Source organism: Terrapene carolina, unplaced genomic scaffold (assembly GCF_002925995.2).
Source record: "Terrapene carolina triunguis isolate 2854851 unplaced genomic scaffold, T_m_triunguis-2.0 Scaffold38, whole genome shotgun sequence".
NCBI classification, from domain to species: Eukaryota; Metazoa; Chordata; order Testudines; family Emydidae; genus Terrapene; species Terrapene triunguis.
Window position 1 is genome coordinate 12,516,804 of NW_020664389.1, and position 9,923 is coordinate 12,526,726.

Sequence of the window (9,923 nt, forward strand, 5' to 3'; positions counted from 1 at the left end):
GGCCCTGGTTTCTAGAATATTTCAAAGGCTAATGCTGCCTACATAAGCAATTATAACTTGAAACCTTCTACCAGACAGACTAGATGCTACATTGTATGTACAAAAGCTTACATATGGAGAAGTATTACATTAGGGATTCATATACATTTATACCTACCCATTATGTAGTACAAATGAGGGAGACACAATCTACTGCAACTGGAGCACAATATTTCTTCAGCGTGAGACTGATCTGGTCAGCAAATTTCAACTAAAAGTATAGAAAACCATTATAATTGTCGTTTGGTAGCTTTGATCAATAAACACCACATTAATGTGCTGAAATTAACTTTTACAGTAAAAACTGTAGACATAGTCATGTTGCAGTGTTTCTGGAACCATGCAAACAATAACTTTTTTATTTTGGTTACCATTGTTTCACCTCACTTGACAGCTTCACATCATACCCCATGTAAACATACATAAAATAAGCTTTCAAATGATATGTGGTATGGATGCATGTATGTGGTATGGGTTCATTCCGCTCCAAAAATAGGGCCCTTTCTGGAGAATTGCTGCAGGCCTAGTAAGTTGATGCTGGAGTTTTTATCTCAAGATATATGATTTCCAATTAACTGAAAATAGTTAACACCTTTGGGAAGGCAAGTCTGGGGCACTCTCTTAGCCATGAACAAATGATTGGTTTGAACTACCTCAAGTTCATTCCCAGTCAATTAGTGGGAGGTAAAACTCCAGTGTGAACATACCTTAAGATAAACCACAAATGTTTGTAAACTGGAGCAAACATTTGGGGACTGCCCAGACTAGCCTTTACAAACTTGTTAACCACCGTGAGCTAATTAATTATCAGTCATTGGCAATCAATTCACGTGAGGGGAGAAAGGGGGGAAACCACCCTCTAGTGTAGACAAGTCACGAAATATAAGCTTGAGGATGGTGTCTACTAAAATAAGTTATATTAAAAAAAATTACAGGGAAAAAAGCAAAGCCAAAAAAAACATAGTTGATATGGTACACTAGGTGCCAACATTTTTTGTTTGCTTGGAACTCATGAATTGTGATAGTCTGGTGAAATGGTTCTCAACCAGGGGTATGTGTGACCCTGGTGGTACACAGAAGTCTTCCACGTGCTACATCAACTCATCTAGCTATTTGCCTAGTTTTACAACAGGCTACATAAAAAGCACTAGCGAAGTCAGTACAAACTAAAATTTCATACAGACATGGACTTGTTTATACTGTTCTATATACTGTACACTGAAGTGTAAGTACAATATTTATATTTCAATTGATTTATTTTATAATTATATGAGACTGAGCAATTTTTCAGTAACAGTTGCTGTGGCACTTTTTTATGTTTGCTTTTGTAAGCAAGTAGATATTAAGTGAGATATAACTTGGGGATACATAAGACAAAGCAGACTCCTGAAAGGGGTACAGTTGTCTAGAAAGGTTGAGAGCCACTGGTCTGGTATACTGGCATCGTCTTTTGCTGTGACAACCCTACTGCTAAAACCTGCAGCTATTCCAGCATTAGGGGCCACTACATGAGTAGGGAAGAAAGGTGGGTGACTTTCAAAACCAACTTTTTATTTTTTTTATTTTAACCTGCACGTAGGGAGAATGTTTTCAGTGTGGAATAGATACAATTTTCCTTGCACCTATTTTTTCTTCCTTTTACTCAGCACTCCCTTTGATTAGTCTGGCTGGCACCTCTCATTCCCTTCCTCCTCTTATTCCATCACAGTCTCCCTTCTGAGTCAAGTGGATGTCCAGTATTCTAAGAATCTCATTCAGAGATGAAGGGATAGTGCAGGCTTGGTGGTCAGGATGGAGGAGGGGGAGCTAGTTGTAGCAAAGCTCTCTTCATGGATCCATATTGGAAAAGGGCTGGCATTGCTATAAAGTTCAAACTTGTCCCTAGGAATTTGGAGAATCCACAGGATTCCCAACCCATGCTCCCTGCCTCTTCCACAGTCCCCCAAACTCCTCCCCACCCCCTGCAATGTTTTCTGCAGGTTTTACTGCATGAGGGTAGATTATGGCTCTTGCTAAATTAAGTATCTCTGGCATGAAAAGAATGGGGCATCTATTCAACTGAAATCATGCAGAGGAGCAACGGTGACCCCATAGGCACACTGATTTCCACTTTTCAGAATAAGGGTGTTTTCAGACTCCTCCTTTGCCCCACCCTTCCATGTCAGTCTTTCATACTGATTTATTTGCCCCAAGATTTTTAGAGTAGTAAGCAGTATTATTGTGTATGATCTGCTTATAGCGGATCAATATGCATATTCAGGTTTAAATCAAAGGATAAAGCACGAGTAGAGGGTTCTCCCTCAAGGGCCTGAACTCTGAAACAAACTCCCCTCCCTACACCTTTGTTGAAATGCCCAGTTCTGTTGACCTTCAGGACATGCTCCAAGGTATAGCAATGTATATGCAATGTGGGCATCTGAGGTTTGTGCTGAGATCTTTCCCCTTGCCCATCATTTTGATTGTCACTCACTGTTTAGCTCCTCCAGACTTCCCTTTCTTCACTGAATCACATTCATGCTGTTTCCTCGCATTTTAGGTCCCTGTGGAAGGTGCACAACCACTGACAGTGCAGGTTGGGGTTGGCAGGACATCTCCCATTTAAGCACGGTCCTGTTGTTCTGTGCCCCCGCCCCAGGGGACTTCAACTCCTCCCTTTTAGCACAGGGGCTTTGAGGGCTAGGGTTGCCAACCCTCCTGGATTGGCCAGGAGTCTCCCGGAATCGGCCTCAATCTCCCGGTTGCTATTGAAAGCAATCTGGGAGATTTTAATAGGCCGAAAGTCCGGTCAGCGGTGCAGCGGGGCTAAGGCAGGCTCCCTACCTGCCCTAGCTCTGTGCGGCTCATGGAAGCGTCCGGCATGTCCAGCTCCTAGGCGCAGGGGTGGCCAGGGGGATCTCTCCACGTTGCCCGTGCCCCGAGCACTGACTCCGCAGCTTCCATTGGCCGGGAACCATGGCCAATGGGAGCTGCGGGTGCGGTGCCTGCAAGCAGGGGCAACATGCAGAGCCACCTGACCATCCGTCAGCCTACGAGTCACAGGGACATGCCACCGGTTCTAGGAGTCACCTGAGGTAAGCGCCGCACCCCCAGAGCCCCACACCCTGCCCCAGCCCTGAGCCCCCTCCTGTACACAAACTCCCTCCCAGAGCCAGCACCCCAAACCCCCTCCTGCAACCCAACCCCCTGCCCCAGGCTTAGCCCAGAGCCCACACCCACACCTCATCCCCCTGCCGCAGCCTGGTGAAAGTGAGTGAGGATGGGGGAGAGCAAGCAATGGAGGGAGGGGGGATGGAGTGAGCAGGGCCGGGGACTCAGAGAAAGGGTGAAACAGAGACGTGGCCTCAGGGAAGGGGTGTGGCAAGGGTGTTTGGTCTTGTGTGATTAGACAGTTGGCAACCCTATTGAGGGCTCGGTCCTTGAACAGACACTCTTTTCCCACTTGCCTTTCACCAGAGAGAGAGGCTCTTGTTGTATTGTCCTCTCGGAGGGGGTAGGGGAGCCTGGCCAGCCCTCTCCACTGGGCTCCGGTCCCGGGTAAAATAGTAGGCAGCTACACCCAACACCTTGGAGTGCTATGCTACTGCCCCTCCCCCCCCCCCCCATCGGACCACTTCCTACTTCAGTCTCCTTCAGCTTCCCACAATAAATCACTCTAATCAAGTCTCTGACCTATGTATTCCTGTCCTCTCCTTCTCCTTTGCCTGGGACCTGACAACACAGATTTTCACAATGTGCTCTTGGGTAGTACTTTCCCCTCAGAGCAACTGCCTGCTCCCTTCCACTGCCTGCCTCTGAGGTGCTCTGCTCCCCTTTTTAAAGCCCTGCCAGGCCTCCAGCTTGTGAAGACTTTGCAGGTGCGTTCCTTAAGCCCTTGCTCTTCAGTGAGGGTTTGTATACCCCATCATAGTCCCTTAGATACGGAGCCCCTTACCAAAAAAGTCTGTGAAAAACCTAGCCCAGTCCCTGTCCTGCCTTCAGATCTCTACTTAAGATCTGTTTCTGTGGCAATCCTCTAAGAAATTTCAAGTTGGTAATCTCTACCAGTTATCCATCAGTCATTGCTGATATCGCTTCTGTTTAGCTTTTTTGATTACAAGATACAGATAACCTTTGAATGACCAGGGACCATCAAATCTATGTGTCATCATCACTCTTACCCTAGTCCTTCTATCTCCATTCATTTAGGGCCAATTGTTGCATCTTGTTTTAAACTGTAAAGACTGTAAACTCTTCAGGGCATAAATCCTGTCTTCCTGTGAGTGCATGACTCCTAGCACAACGGGGGCCCAGTCCTGATCAGAACCTCTAGGCACTGACACAATACAAATGGAAAATAATAAATACAACCACTGGGTGGTTGTGTTAAGGGATTGTCCTTAGTTTTTGAGTGAAGAAATAGGCAGATTTTTTTGTGTGGTCCTCTGTGCATTTTTCATCTTCTGTAATCATTAAGCTATATATAATTCTCACCAACATGGAAAAAATGGAGTGTTTGTGAAGTTACAGTCAGGTGCTGATACTAGTCAGATGTTCTGGAGCCAGAAGAAAGACTATTCAAGTAATCCATACCTCTATTTGTTCAAAATATCTGGAAAAAAATGAAATTCAGAGTCAGGGGACATATTAAAACAAAGGCTAATGTGCGGTCACAGACATGTAATTGATTATTTGACTAGTTGTTCACATATCTGTTGTTAACTGGTTCTTTTTTTTTTTTTACTCTGACCATCTCAAAGTATTTGTTACACTTCAGTGCCCAGCAGCATACAAGTGTGGTTCAAAATATGACTTATTGCAACACATTTTCAGGTCCTATAAGTTTCATCAATTTAGAGAAACTGGTATTACATACAACAATGTAGGAACAAAAATTGACAGCTATCATTTCATCTATAGTACTTTCAACTGCTGGGCAATTGAAGTCATGTTGAGAAATTCACTTTCCTTTCACTGGCTTTCTTTTCAATTTTCTTTTCTCTTTCTTTTTCTTTTTTAGTGTCTTGGGAATGATATGAGTTTCTTCCCCACTTCCCTTATTTAGCAGAAGTACATTGTGAAATAATTATCAGTTAGATCAGCTGCACAAGCAAGGTTACCACATAAAACCATTACTACTGATTGTAGAGCTTACTCATATGAATAGTCTGATAGAATTCTGAGAAGTAGTACAACCAAAACATGGTTGTAAGTGTTTGTATCATCAGTCGCTTTTTTTTTTAATCAGTGCTGCTACTCAGTGTTGACACTGAATTTAGGATTTTCACACAGAATAGGGTATGCATGGTAATCCCTTTCCCTTGTCCTTTAGTTGGTAGAATTTTGCCATTGAAGCAGATGTAGTATATTCTGTTACTAGATAGCAGTGTACAAACAATCAAATAATAATATAAAACCATATCACAAAGAATATGCATTTGATAGGTAGAAGAGAAATAAGCTTATAGGGCAAAAAAAGGTATCGTATATATAGGAATAGTATAGGGGTAATTTTCCTTTTCACTTGTATTTGTGAATGTATGCTAATGGAAAACACAAACACCAGAATGTAACTAGCACCAGCCCCAGGCAGTTATGTCTTAAATCAAAATAATGCATTTTATTTTTATTTCATACTTTGCAGACAATATCATATTGCCACTTAAGGCAAAGGAGAAATGGCAAGTACCCATAATGAAGTGTATTTGAATAACTTTTGCATCCTTCTGCTGGAGGATAACACTGCTGGAAGTCATTTGGTGATAGCTCTACAGTTCACACAGTGGCCTTGATACCTATTTGTGCATAGATGTTCACCTGGAGATTTACAAATCAAGACAGGCATCAGCATTACCAACCTTAGAAAATAATTCTTTGTGTCAATGTGAATAAAGTACCTACATTTTGACAATGTATTTAGTTCAATATAGTGAGGTTTATCTATGAATACATTTTCATTGAGGTTCAGGACATTCTTATAAACTCTTCAGTTGAAACTATTAGCTTTATTATTTTAATGCCATTTTAATATTCTTTTATAATACCCTACTATCTGCATGACATATGCAAATATTGGGGGGGAGGGTTGGTGGGGAAAGAGGACAATAGATAGGGATAACAAACAGAAGTCTATTTCCTTGTTTTTAAAAATATTTTATACCTACGTTTTTCTTCAGTCCACATATTAACTGTCAAATAAATTTTATTACACTTTAAGCATTATAGTTGTTTAAGGTTGTAAAGCAACAAGTCTTAGGGCTTGCCTACACTAAAGGGAAAAGTCAATCTTAGCTACGCAATTTGAGTTACATGAATAGCGTAACTCAAATCGACATAGCTTAGATCAACTTACCACAGGGTCCACGTTACGTGATGTCAATGGGAGACGCTCTCCTGTTGACTCTCCTTACTCTTCTCAATCCGGTGGAGTACAGGAGTCGACGGGAGAGCAATCAGCGGTTGGGACCCACTAAATTGACTGCCGATGCATCGATTGCTGCAGCGTCGATCCACCGGCAAGTGTGGACAAGCCCTTAGGCTTGTTGAAGACTCTCAAAAGACATTGGGGAGAAGTTCATCACTGTGCTTTGTACTATGGATATGATTCTAGCCCCATAACATATTATTACTAACATTTTATTCTAATTTATGGACAGTTATTTTTTAACGGAATAGCAAAATATTATAGACTGTGGTAAAACCAGAATAAAACAATCTGTGACTCTATGCACACAATGACATCTCCCATCCTCATCCCCTGGAGAGGAACGGTGGCAGCTGGGGATGGGGAGAAGTCAGGATTTACCCTACTAACCATTGTGTATCTGCTTGGGATGTGGGGATGGTCCTGATGCACTCTTCTACTCCTGCCACACACACTACTCAGGTGTTGTTGGCAGGGTTCTGCCAGAGCAATGGGCTTTTGATGGAACTGTACAGAGCACTTCACTCCTCCCTGCAATTATTGTTTCAGGCTGTCTGAAGCCACAGGCATGGGTGCAACAAGAATTTTCCTAGGGAGAGAACCCCTCTCCAGTAGGGTGCCTAACCCGGGACGGTGAAGACCATGGGGCTCATAAAGGGCAGAGCTAGGCACAGGCAGGTTTGTGGGGCTGCTGCCAGGGAAGGAAGCACTGGGACCTGATGAGCTCCAGCTCCCAGTGCCCACATGTCAGGACTCCCTTGTTAGTCTGCAATGAGGATGTCCCAGCACATTACTACTTACATATGTGGAGAATACTCAGCTGTAGAGATGCCTCCCACTGCTGTCTTGGGCATGGCCGGCAGGGTAGGCGGCTGCTGCTGGGTCTCAACTCAGAGCCAGACAATGGGTTGGGGGCTGGGGCCCCTGGCCTCCCTCTTCCTCCCCCCATAGTGCCCCTGGACACAGGCAGGTGTCTCTGCAATGGTTACACTCAAGTCACATTTTTCTTCATAACCATGAGAGTTAGAAACTACTCACACCATGCCTCCTTCAAGTTTCACATAAAACAGTCACTGAGAGAATTGAGAAAATCTATTATTTCTGCTAAAAGTTTAGTTTTTGCTGTCTTCTTGCAACAGTTCTCGGGGGAAGATGATGGTAACTTAAAATTCAACAGTTCCTATATTATAGACATTACTCTTCTGGTTTGGGAAAATTTAGATTTGATTTAACTGAATTATGAGGGTTTAAAAATCACTTTGTACATATATATTTGTTTACATTAAGATTAAAACTGATCATCTCTCAACACTCTATTGGCACTCTGTGTGTGTATAAACTGAGTGGAAATGTCTATTGAAAAGACAGCGTCTCAAGATTGCACTGGATGTGCACATGGATGCTTAATAAAGTGGAGTGGAGTTTTCAGGTGTGCTGAGTAGAGGATTGTGGAATATCATCTGTTAAAATGTCTATGAAAGGAGGCCCGGGTCTTAAGGAATCCTGTCTCCTCCAGCATAAGTGAGGGCACATTTGGAGTAAGGCAAGGTCTCTCACGTAAGTGACTGACCAATCATATTGTGCTGTGCAGCGCATTCTTCTGCTATGTATCAAATAGTACTACTTGACAGTTTCTTCCCTTCTAAGTAGAAAATTCCATACAAAATAAAACTACATGAAGAGATTGTTCCAGTTGTAAAGTGAAACACTGAGTAATTCAGAAATGACAAGTTTAAAGCTAATTACCCATCCTCCATGCTTCCCTTGGTGTTTGTGTGCGCATTGTGGTGAGGTGTTTAATTACAAGATCACATGTTATTTTGGTACACTGGATTCCTGCTTTATTCCATGGGACTTTGAACAGTTAGTTGTGGCAAGGTTATGCAGTGAATTAGTTTAAGAAAAATGGTAATTTCAGAATACCAATATTTGTGTTTGACAGACGATCTAAAGTCTGCTATAAAGTAGAATGAATTTCCAGTGAGTTTCTTTTATAACAGAATAAAATCCAGCAACTCACACTAACATCCTAGCTAGGTGTACAAGAGTCAATTTTCAGTAGGGTGCTTATGGATTTATCCAAGTAACTCTCATTCACTCCATGTGGCACCGCCTCCTGGCTGCTCTTGGGAATACCTCTCTTCCAGGTCCAACACCTCTGCTTGCTATCTCTCAATCTGTTGTCCTCTCTCTTACTCTGCAGTCCCTCTCTCACGCCAGAAGCTGCAGCTTCCGCTTTGTGACTCGGCCCTCCAGCTAGGTCACTGTCCAGGCTATGCCATTCCATCAGTGGCTAGTAGGGGAACCCAGGCCCACCCTCTACTCCGGGTTCCAGCCTTGGGACCCTACAACACACAGCCAAGTCCCCAAACTCACTACTCTGTCCCTGGGCTGCTTCATACTTTGTCTTCCATACCCTTCCCTCACAACCTGGCTCCTAATCTTTCCCTTTCTAAAGCACATGGGGTGGCTGCATACTTTCTCACTCCAACCATTTTTGTTACCAGCTTCTTGGGTTTAGACTAGCCCAGCCCACACCTGCTCTGCTGAGCTTCATCTTCCAATCACTAATTGCTTCTCCAGCCTAACCCCCTCATGTGTGACCTATCACACTAATTGGCCTTTTGTCAGGTTCCTCAAGACTTTCAGGGCTGTGGGACGAACACCTCATCACAGGTTGTCTTATGATTAAATTACTTATTGCTATGAACATTTATTCTGTGGTTCACTGGATGGTTCAGGCACTAATAATGGTATTCAAAGCCTTTTTCTATAGATCACTGGTTCAACTCTAACTCTAATTGTTAATGACTAATAGTAGTCGCTATTTTAAGGATTGTTCAGTGGTTGATAAGAATTCAGTGGGAAGCCTCATTATAGTTCTTAGTACACATGTACTGACTTCACATTTAGCAGTCTGAGCAGGGGCGGCTCTAGGCACCAGCAAAGCAAGCATGTGCTTGGGGCAGCCCATTTGCAGGGGTGGCAGGGATCCAGCATGGGAGCTGAGAACCAACAGGGGGCCCTGGGAGCTGTAGTTCCTTGGTTAGCTCCCTGCCTATAGAGTCAGCCCTGGAGCAGGGAAAGAACTACATTTCCCAGCATTCCCTTGCCCACTACCAACAGGAAAGAGGGGGAGGGAATGAGGAAGCTGAGACCTCATGCTGCAGCCTGCTGTGAATGGAGAGCTGCGCTGTGAGTAGGGATACCATATTTTAACATTCAAAAAATAGGACACTGCACAGGGAGGGAGGGTAGCCCCACCCTGCCACCATCCACTCCCTCCGACTGCCCCCCACAGAAACCCCAACCCATCCAACCCCCCCCGCTCCCTGTCCCCTGATCACCCCCTCCCTGGACCCCTGCCCCTAACTGCCCCCCAGGATCCCACCCCCTATCTAAGCCTCCCTTCTCCTTGTCCCCAACTGCCCCCTCCTGAGACCCCCCCAACTTCCCCCCAGGACCCCACCCCCTACCTGTCCCC